This window comes from Lepidothrix coronata, unplaced genomic scaffold (assembly GCF_001604755.1).
Source record: "Lepidothrix coronata isolate B3197 unplaced genomic scaffold, Lepidothrix_coronata-1.0 Scaffold14, whole genome shotgun sequence".
Lineage (NCBI taxonomy): Eukaryota > Metazoa > Chordata > Aves > Passeriformes > Pipridae > Lepidothrix > Lepidothrix coronata.
Genome location: NW_016690194.1, coordinates 3,928,454 through 3,939,237, shown reverse-complemented (window position 1 = coordinate 3,939,237; position 10,784 = coordinate 3,928,454). Strand labels below are relative to the sequence as shown.

The window sequence follows — 10,784 nt, the reverse complement described above, 5'->3', positions numbered from 1 at the left end:
ATAATATTAGATCTAAGGAAATCAGGGTTTGTAAATTTACCTTAAATTTGAGGGTTATGTATATCACTAAAATTGAGCACATTAAGCCTTTAAGAAAATAAGTTAAAAAATTCACATTCTTACTAACTCAAACATACAGACACACATCCACACACATCTGGCAGCTGCCCATTCAAACCATCACACACACAATCTCAAAACCCACATCCTTGTGCATTTTAACAATAAAAAAAAGGTTTAACAGCAATGCTTAGTGTCCTATCTCTTTGGTCTTCATTATGTCAATTGGTGTGTCTAATAAATATCTCATCTGACTTGACGAAGAGGTGATCTCTGGTGTATCAATTGATATGTCTGTGTGGCCTGATGATAAGGCAATGTAGCGCCTAACACACCGAGAGGGAACCCACCGCAGCCAGGTACCTGTGGACACACACGCATACCCCCTTGCTACAGTGGTTGTGTCCATCAGGCAGTAGTGACAATAGAGAACAACTCTTGCAGCAGGAACAATTTCTCCTGGATTTGTGGAGGAAAAGGCTACTCAAGACCTCCTGCATTTGGCTGATGAAGTCCTCCATCTTCACCTGAACATCCAGGTTGGTGGTGATGTCACTCTCCTGGAGCCTGGGCTTGGCTTTCTGAACCATCAAGTCCATCTGGTCACTGAGGGACCTCAACAGGCGCTCCTGTATTACACTGTGGTAACTCATCAGCAGCAAATTCAAGTACTGCAGCATCTCATCCCACCCTTGCCATGTCGCTGTTTCATCCTCAAAATGCAGTAGCACAGAACAGTGACTCAGGAAATACAGAGTATTCTTCAGAGATGTGGATAAGGTTGAGGGCACATCACAACTGTGCTGGAACAACAGCTCTAGTGACCTGCAGCACAGGAGCTGGCTCTCTATGGTGTTTAATAAAGCTTCCCTTTGGCTCCTCAGGGGGATATTCAGTATAAATATCTCATCTGCAATCTTACGGGAGCTCCAGGTGGGAGATCTGTCCACTTCCACTGTGATAGACAACATCCACTGGAGCAGGAGCACAACCTTTTGGGCAAAGAAAGCTGCTGGAGCCTGTATGCTGGCCAGACTTGGTGTAGATGAGCTGTGCTAAGCCCTGGTTTCTGCTGAGGAGGAGGGAGTTTCTTGTGGCTGCTCCTGGGACTGGCAGAACCTGACTCCCATACTAGCTAAGACCAACCATTTGACCACTTCCTTGACATTGTTGAAGCACATGTCACATGAAAGCACTTTCTTGGCAATCGACTTCTGCAGCAGGTGCAACCTCAGATTCTTCTGCGAGTCATCCTCCAGGGTCTGTACCATGTACTGCAGGAAGAAGAGCCAGCTGGGGGGCTTCTCCTGGTCTTCCATGATGAATTTTGTCAGCGTCCAGTCCCATCCCACTGTGGCAGCACTGGTTGGATGGAGCATTTGGATCTTCATCAGCAGCATGTGTCCTTCCAGATCTCCTCTTCATAGGCATTCAACAGGACCTGTCTGACCAGGTGGGAGATGATATCTTTGGGGGGACAGTGCTGACAGGAGACTAACTCATTCAGGAGATGCAAGGTGCTCCTCCATGGTGGTGTGCACCATGCTCAGCTTCCCTCTGGGGACGAGCCCAGGTTTCTGCTGTGTTTCCCTGTTGGGTACCATGCCTTGGAAGAAGAGGTGCTGGACTCCACTCATCCTGAAACTGTGCAGTTGGTCCAGCCGGGCCTTGCTGTCAGCATCGCTCCTGGCTGGGGTCACTTGCTGGGTTGATTCATGTGGTAGTAAGTCACTTGTTACCAGCAAAGACCCTTGGGCCTTTCATGGAGTTGTGGGAAGGGTTGAAGCAGGGCTCAGCCTTGCGGGGAAGTCCCTTTCTTGGCAAAGATGGGGAGGATCTTCCTCTGGGCCATCAGCTTTCCAGCTGCTATTGCTGTCCAGGCTGGGGGCATTGAGTCCTGCTGGATGCTGGGCAGGGAACCCAGGTCACTGTTAAAGCTGGTAGCGCTGCACTCCTGCTCCAAGCTGCAGGAGCTGTGGCAGCTGGAGACAGGAGAGAGGCAGCTCTTGTTCCTTATGCTTTCTGCTGTGCCTGTGGTGGCACAGGGCTTCACGGGAGTGCTGTGCCAGGGTGGTGCAGGGCTTGGCTCTGCCACTGACTCCATTTCTTCCTATATGGTGGAGCAGAGCCAGAGATGGGACACGCATGCTGCTGGGGCAGCAGATGCAGTCCTGGGACACTAGTAAGTATTCTAAGCACTCGCGCTACAAGCTTCACAATAAGCTCATAAGTCTCCCGAGTAATTTACTTGGGTCCTCGGGATTGCATAAGCTTCCTCCCCTGCTAACTGTGCATAAGTCACTCCTGTTTGTGAGTTTTCAACAACGTAAGCCTTGCAATTTTCTTTAAAATCTGTAAGCCACACTAAACTGAGTTGTCAATAAAACCATCTTAAAAAGAGCACGCCAATCATGAGGTGTAAAAGTATAACAAATACTCAAATTCTCCATGAACGTAAGAACATGGGGAGATGAAATTCCAGTTTCCTTACCTATTTGCTGAATATCTTTAATTACTTCATACGGCAAAATCTGATATTGAGGGGACTGCCAGGGGCGATAGATTACTGGGCAGTTGTTAACCACCTTCCAATCGCCTGCACTCAATGGCTCCTCCCAGCATTTCGCCCACCCAATTGTCCCCATAACACTGTGTGACCACTGCTGCTCTGCAGAGGGAGAAACATCCAAATTCTTCTCATTATCCTCGGTGTAATCCTCACCTACCAATTCCTCATAATCCTCATAACTCTCAGACTGGGGCATAGAACAGGACAGCGGCAGCGGAAACCGAGCTTCCAAGGCTGTTATACTATGAGATCGACATTTGGGCTCCCTGTCCCTCCCATGACGACATGCACCAGATGGCGGTGGCCTGTCTCCTGTCCTGGGACGAACACATAATAGTGGCTTGTCCACAGACACATAACAGGCATGGGACAGCAGCTCACCTGCGGGTACACTAGACAGCGGCAGCCCTGCTGCCACCCCTCGGCAAAGGACACTGACAGACAGCCTCCCTCTCACTTCCCTTCCTCCCCCCACCCTGGCAGCCTCCCGCCCTGAGACATTCACCCTTCGACACTGGGGGAGCCTCAGGACAAGCAGAGGGAGCAGAATTCATGATCACCATAGATACCAATCTCACTTGTATTGCTTTCAGAGCAGTGATGATCTCTTTGCAAACAGCTAGGTGGTTAAAGGCTTCCAAGTCCCCAAGTCCCACTTCATCAAGAAGCCTTAATCCGATTTTCTGCCATTTGTTTATTTGTGTAGTCCCAGTTCCTGGGAAACTTGGCACATACTTATAAATCCAGCTGAAATTGCCATAATTCTTGCTTTTGAAACATCTCTTTGTTGTCTGTTTAACAGATAACGTAAGTTCTTGGCTGTTCGCTCTTGTTCATGGGATATATTCTCCCCCATCTCCGGTCTGACACTTTATTTCCTATTACTTATCTCTTCAGCCAAATCTGCTTGTCTTCTTCTGTTATACTTTGTAGTTTTATATCATCTCGGACTCGAGGTGCTGTAGTCCATGGTTCCTTATGCTTTCAGAGCTCCCTTTGTCCTTTTCATGGGCCAGAGGCTACCACAGGTCAGATATCCCAAGAGGTTCTAAACACTTGGTTTCCGATATCCCTTTTGAATTGTCCCTATTTAGGCGTCATCTGTGGCAGTGAATATAAACGAGACCCTTCTGGGATAATGGAAGATGGAAAATCCTTTATTAAGTGCTGAACAAATTTTTATATTTGAAAAAAGCACGGTAAGAAAACATGGGGGAGGCATCACAGTCCTGTCCAATCACTTTAAAGCTTCTTCCTGGGAAACTTATAACTGGTCATCCTTCTGTGAGCTTCCATCAGAACTTCAACTCCCAGCGTACACCACGACCATTACACAACAAGCATCCTGTATTAACTTGCTCATAACCCCACATGTAAACATTTCAAATGGTGTAAAGCAACAAAACACTTGCAAATGCTATTTCACAGTGAACGGATTTTTCCAGGTTCAAAGGAAAACAGGAATTAGTTCTAAGAAATTAAATCCAACCAGAACTTCTATTGGGGTGTAACCCTCTACTCCATTAACTAAGGCTGTGCATGTGGTTAAAAAAAGTAACATTAGGTCATTCTGCTTGTCACTGGCCACACCTCCTAAGGGGCATCTTGCAAGTACTGGAACCCAATTAAACCCGATAAGAACTACAGGAAATATGCTACATGTAGTAAAACCAAACATAAGACCACTGAAAATCAAAAAATACATGGAAGTTGAAGGTTCAGGCATGCTTGAGAAGTAACCCTTTATAAAATATCCTAAATGCTTAACAGCCGTATACTTTATTTCTTTTGTCCAACTCTTAGCATAGAACTTTCTGTGATATTTTAAAAAGTATTTTTAGAAATACGTATCAAACTGGTATTTTTTTGGACAGATTGTTCTCAGTTACCTTATTGGGGAAACTGACATTTCAGGCTCTGCTAGTGCTCAGTGATTAGATAATTTTCTGCACCGCAGGCTAAATGAGTAACGAAGTACTTTTCTACCCTCCCTCAGGTGTCATTAACAATATAGTAAAACAAATTGTACACAAAGTTTCCTTTGTCTGATCCTTTTCATATAGAAGTTTTTTGAAGAACTGTCTTTAATGGTGGCATCTATCTTGACTTCTATATGATTTCTTTGGATAAACACAGGCTTCAATGTACACTATTGTTGACTCTATTTTCAGTGAATTCTATGTATCTTTAAAATAGAAAACAAAGAAAAGTCATTCACTGGGAATAAATTTATCTATCAACTCTTCCAAAGAAATACATTCACATGGATGTATACTTAGTATAGAAAGCTGTCACTGTACAAACCCAAAGTTGACTTACTACCTAAGAAAATTGTTTGTTTTCATTAGGAAAGAGTAGAGAAGGTGAATATGAAGACCTTTTCCAAACACAAGCCCCCTTGTGGGTGTGAAGTGTGAATTTCAACAGATTAAAAGAGTGGTCTGATGAGTTTCAAACAAGTTTAGAGACCCGTACCTAGATTTTATTGTTAGATCTAAAATGTGCTCCCATAGAACTAGCAACTTGATTAAACCTATGTTTTCACACAGCAAAACAGCTATTCCACCACATTATTGTGACAGCACGTCTGCACTACAGATTTTGACAGAAGGCTTGCAAGCAATGTGCAAAGTTCTGGTCACAAATCTATTCACCAGTTTACAAATCCCATTCTCTGCTTTGTGCTTCACATATAACAATAAGACATGCTGAAATCTCTAAATGCAGAGGCTTACTGGGGAGGAACAAAACTCATGGGTTTGACACATGCAACAGTACAGTTAAATCTTGTGTACTCTTCCTCTATAAGCAGACAAAAATGGCATCATAAAGATCGAAATACCATGTATGTTTTCGATCAAAATTCTATTTTCACAAGATGCTACAAGAAGACATTTTAATACACAGCTACACTTAGAAATGGTCATTCAAATCAAATTTCCTAAAATTTTGAAAGTTTCCTAAATACAAGTATTTTTCAAGTCCACTTAGGGAATTATCTCATATTCTGATGAATAAACAGGATTTATAAATACATAGGACTTTGTCACATGTAATGTTCTTCCATTAAATATGATCATTTAGTTTCAGCGAGGAGGAAAAAAACTAAACATAGAAAAAAACAACACAACAAACTGAAGTAGTACGATTTAAATTATTTTCTTTATGCCACAACTTTCTAAATTAATTTTATCATGTAGATATGGAAAATAGAAAGAATGTTAAGAGAAGGACGAGTGGAAGGAGATAGGTATCTTGCTCTAATTTTAGAACAAGGAGTGTAGTTTTGAAGCATATTATTCAATTTCCTAAAAAAATCTTTCCTAACTCTTCACTTAAAGATATATTAATCAGAAAAAATAGGGTATTTCTTATAGCTTTACAGGACTATGGTATTTATATCAAATTTTGAGAGTGCGGTTTGTCAGTACTTTTGATAGGCAATGGATTTTGTAAAACGGTTGGGGATTCAGGGAGTCTGATGGAGAATGTTTCAAGTGTGAGGAACAAAAGGATACATGCAAGAAACTAAGAGCTGGAGAAGTAAGAGGAAAAAGGAAAAAATCAAGAAACCACTGAATATTTTCTATGAAGTCACATGGAGTAGATTGCAATGAGTAAATTTTACTTTAGTGGACTTCTCTGTCTAATACGTCTGAAGGCATACATGATCCTGGGTAAAGTTTCACCAAAAAAAAAAATTCTGAAATAAGTAAAAAATCCTGTGAATTATTGTACTATTTTTCAGGTGGAGTCACTTAGGATACGCAGTGGTATTTTGGAAACTCTGTGTTGGGAGGGTAAGAGGGAGACAGAGCAGGGAAATGCAAGGAGCTTACAAGCATGGACAATTATGCATACTATCCTCTCTGTACATTTGTGAGGAACACAGCCAATAAGTTGAAAGGATACTCTAGTCGGAAATATGGGGACCCAATGCAAAGAAACAACCAGCAGACTAACTTTCACCTAGTAGCTAACGAGTCAAAGTCATCTGGAGGGAGGGAAAGAAGAAGGAAAGTCTTAACTTAAAATGCATTGGGAAAAGAAGATGATACTGGTGTTTGAAATTTTTTATTTTTCTAACAACATTGCACTAGTGTTAGATAGTATCAATATTAATGTCAATATTTCCTCTCATTACATATATTTTAGCAGTTTGCCAGGATTTTTATTCATAAATTGGCCTATAACTTGGTCATATGCATGCAGCATTAAGTCAACGGAGGGATGTTTTCTTTTGCACATGTTGCATTAACCAGAGGGATTTTTAGATATTTTCTTGTCTTTAAAATTCATTTAGTGGTGAAAGAGACTTCTTATTGCTTTGTGGTTCAGTATATGGTCTCATTTACTCCTTAATTCAGGCAGAGGCATCTTTTTAATCATTTTATTGGCTGGATCTTAACACTTGGTCTGGCCCAAACTGGGTCCTACAGCCTCTGTTCTATAGCAGGAATACCATTAGCTCACTTGTTTAATTGTAAACTTTGAAGCCACTGAGATGCTGTTTCCAGATACATTACATACTCAAGTTGTCACACCTGCACTCATTCATGCAAGATTTTTTAAATCACAGAGACACTCACTTTCATGCTTTACCCAATAAGTACCGTGGAAAATGCTTGGTGTTTCTGCAGTGCACAGGACTGAGCTCCATTGCCAAACAGTAATGATTTTCTTCTTCTTGATGCTTTTTCATGTGCATACCTGGACTTAGATTCATCTCATAAAGCAAGAATTCAAAAGAAGGAAACTGTATTTATAGTTATGCTTGGTATTTCCTATTATAAAAAGTCCTGTATTTCTGAATTTGCTGTTAATCTTTGGCATTTTAGTGTCTGATGTGTAAAAAATAATTGTAGGCATAAATAACATGTGCATCAGGATAAGTCAATGCAGTGGTCAGGTGTCTCAGTTTAATGAGACTGAATTGTTTTGCTAAGGAGGATGAGTTATGAGGAAGACCAAACTCCTCCCTCTAAGCAACTGTAAATCCGAAATTATTTAAGAGGCTCCAGTTGAGGAAGTAGGGAGAAAGGAAAAAAACCCAGCCCTTTATTAAACAACATATGTGTATTGGCAGAACAACAAAAGAACACAAAACCAAACAAACAATAATCCTGTTCCCCAAAACCCCCTTCAAAAAGGAAACAGTTCAGTACTTTCCGTCTTTTGGCACAATTCTAACCACAATCAGCAGGGCACTGTTGGATCACTGGAGGAGCAGAGCCTGTAGTTGCTTGGTGTTGGCTGGCGAGTTGTTGTTGGGATCTGGTGGTCACCGTGTGAGGTCCTGGTGCACGGGAGAAGGTAAAAATGGAGATCTCCCCCCCACACTGAGAAGGGGAAGGGGAAAAGGAGAAGAGCCTCTTCCCACAAAGCCCACGCTGTCTGTGGCTGTCTGTGGCCAGGATTTCCCCCCTTTCATTGATGGACACATGCCACTACCAAGACAGGAGCAGAGGAAAGAAAGGACGACCTCCTCCCCCAGAGGTTCCTCTGCAGGTGGGTCAAACCTATCCAGTGAAGTCTGAGCAGGTATGGGCTGGGGGCAGAACAGGGTGCAGGAAAGCAGAGGCAAACCAGGGCCAGAAGCAGCCAGGTGATCCAAAATAAAGTGAACCTCGGACCCCTCCAACACACCCTCTCTCTGTCCAGGCAAAAGTGGAGTGCCATTTCCTGAGAAGAAAAAAAACTCAACCTTCCCCCCCTCTCCCCCCCAGTCTTCTCAGGGCTAAAAGTCTGGAATGTGGGTCTGCTAGCTAGTTCCTTTGTGTGTGTTGATTACCCTAGGCAAACACCTTCCCCCTCCCTCATTCAACATATTTCTTTTACAGTGATGCAGGGGAAAGAAAAAAGTTCCCCCTTGGGTTTTTTTTAGAACAAGTAAACCTGTGACATCAGGCAACTCAGTTAGAAATGAGATGATTCCTGGAGCGATTATTTAGGTTTAACTAAGATGTTTTCAAAAATAGTGTATCTGTTTTCAATACCTTCACAATTGTCAAAAAGATTTGTTTTGTTAACTATTCTTATTTTGTATTATCATCAAAATAAATCAAGTGTTTTACAAATTCTTTATTTTCTTATTAATTTATTTGAAATAAGATTTTAAAATTACCTTCTTGCCTTAATTATAAAAGAATGAATAGTAAGAAATATATCTTAGTGTAACTTATGGGGGCATTTTCCAAGTGACCCATGTATCCTGGATTACACAAAAATTCTGGTATCCATCTTTTCTCTTTTCCTCAAATTTGCCTACCAATTTGTACTGTGATGGGAACTTGAGATAAGGACGTTACTATTATCCTAGGAGAAGAATGTATCCACAAGTGTAGAATGCTGATGGCTCAGACAATCAAGGTGCAAGCTGCTGATGTGCAAAGTAACCACAGGATTACTAGAGGGTGGCGGTCTTGTCTCTGTCCTGTGGCCATGTGCATTTTGTTCTGTGTTGGGAGGTAGCTACCATTTAATTTAGTTTGGTGTGAGGGTCTTGGGAAGTTTCTCCTCTTTGGTTGGTTTAACCCAGTTTTATCAATATTGTTATTAGCATTCTTCTTGGTAAAGAGTTATTTTTTTCACTTATATCTAGGAATATTTGGTGTCTCTCTCTGTATTGAAGTAACTAAGGGTATTGAATCCAAGGGGGGAGACTTCTGTCTGAGGTCCTCAAATTGTCTCATACCAAGACACCATGTTAAATAATTTACTTCATAATATTAAAGTTAATACAGCTAGCAAGATTTTCTTGCTTTGGAGCTTAATGATACCTTAAGTGCTCTGACTCTGAAGCCAATGGTTACAATTACAGTAAGGCAAAAAAAGGAATACATTACAAGCTGTAGAAAACATTTTCCAGATGATGAATTGTTCAGTTTTGCCATTTTTAGGATAAAATCTTCAGATATTCAGTGCAAGACCCTGAGAGGGACATGCATGCTAGAGACGTGATAGCTTATTTGTTGTCAGCTAAGGGGTCATAGAATCAACTGATTTGGAAAAGACCTCTGAGATCATCAAGTCCAACCCTTGATCCAACACAGCTGAGTTTAGTAGACCATGGCACTAAGTGCCACATCCAGTCTCATCTTAAAAACCTCCAGGGATGGAGAATCCACCACTTCCTTGGGCAGCCCATTCCAACGTCTGATTACTCTCTCTGAAAAAAATTTCTTCTTAATATTCGATGTAAACCTCCCCTGGCACAGCTTAAGACCATGCCTTCTTGTCCTACTGCTGGTTGCCTGAGAGAAAAGACTGATGCCCACCTGGCTACAACCTCCTTTCAGGTAGTTGTAGAGAGTGATGAGGTCTTCCCTGAGCCTCCTCTTCTCCAGCCTGAAAAACCCCAGCTCTCTCAGCCTCTCCTCACAGGACTTGCACTTGAGTCCCTTCCCCAGCCTTGTTGCTCTTCTCTGGACTTGCTCCAGCACTTCAATGTCTTTCTTGAACTGAGGGGCCCAGAACAGGACACAGCAGTCCAGGTGTGCCCTCACAGCACTGGGTACAGGGGCGTAATCACTTCCCTCGTCCTGCTGGCCACACTGTTCCTGGTACAATATTTTCTGTTACAATGTTTCTGATATTCTGTGCTGTCTTGCTTTGTATAAGTGCATGTCTTTGTCATCAGTGTTGAGTTCCTTTCTATTTGGAGGTATTGCCTAGATATTTTACCTGGTGTTCTTTCATGAAAAACTAATTTCTAACCACTATAAGCAAAGCATTCTAGGAAGAAGACTGTGTCCTTTGTGGGATTTGTTTAAAAAGCTCAAATGTTTTTTTTTTTTTCCCTGAAAGTAAACACTAGTATTTAAATTGCTCTTGTTTCCCTACTTTTCATGTATTGATGATTCGGAAGGTGATTCTAATTTTGAAACTTGCTTTTTATTGTGAGGGTTTTTTTGTTGCTGTTGTTGTGTGTTGTTGTTGGTTGGTTGGTTGGTTTATTCCTTTATTCAGAATTTTTCTAGTCAGAGCTGTTATGCTTTAGGTCAATTGAAATAGAAGGATATTTTTCCCTTTCCTGTTCTTATTTATAACACTTCTATCATATGAAAGGGGAGATTTTCTCAAACAGTTAGTGTTTGATTATGCTGTTAGTGCTCCAGAAAAGCCAAGGACCTTGTGCCTGATGAATCTGTCAGCA

At 41.7% G+C, this 10,784-nt stretch overlaps 1 pseudogene; it reads right to left on the bottom strand.

The window, feature by feature from the left end:
• Positions 1–468: 468 nt before the first annotated feature.
• On the bottom strand, positions 469–3,485 carry LOC108493063 (annotated as a pseudogene).
• Between the last annotated feature and the right edge of the window lie 7,299 nt (positions 3,486–10,784).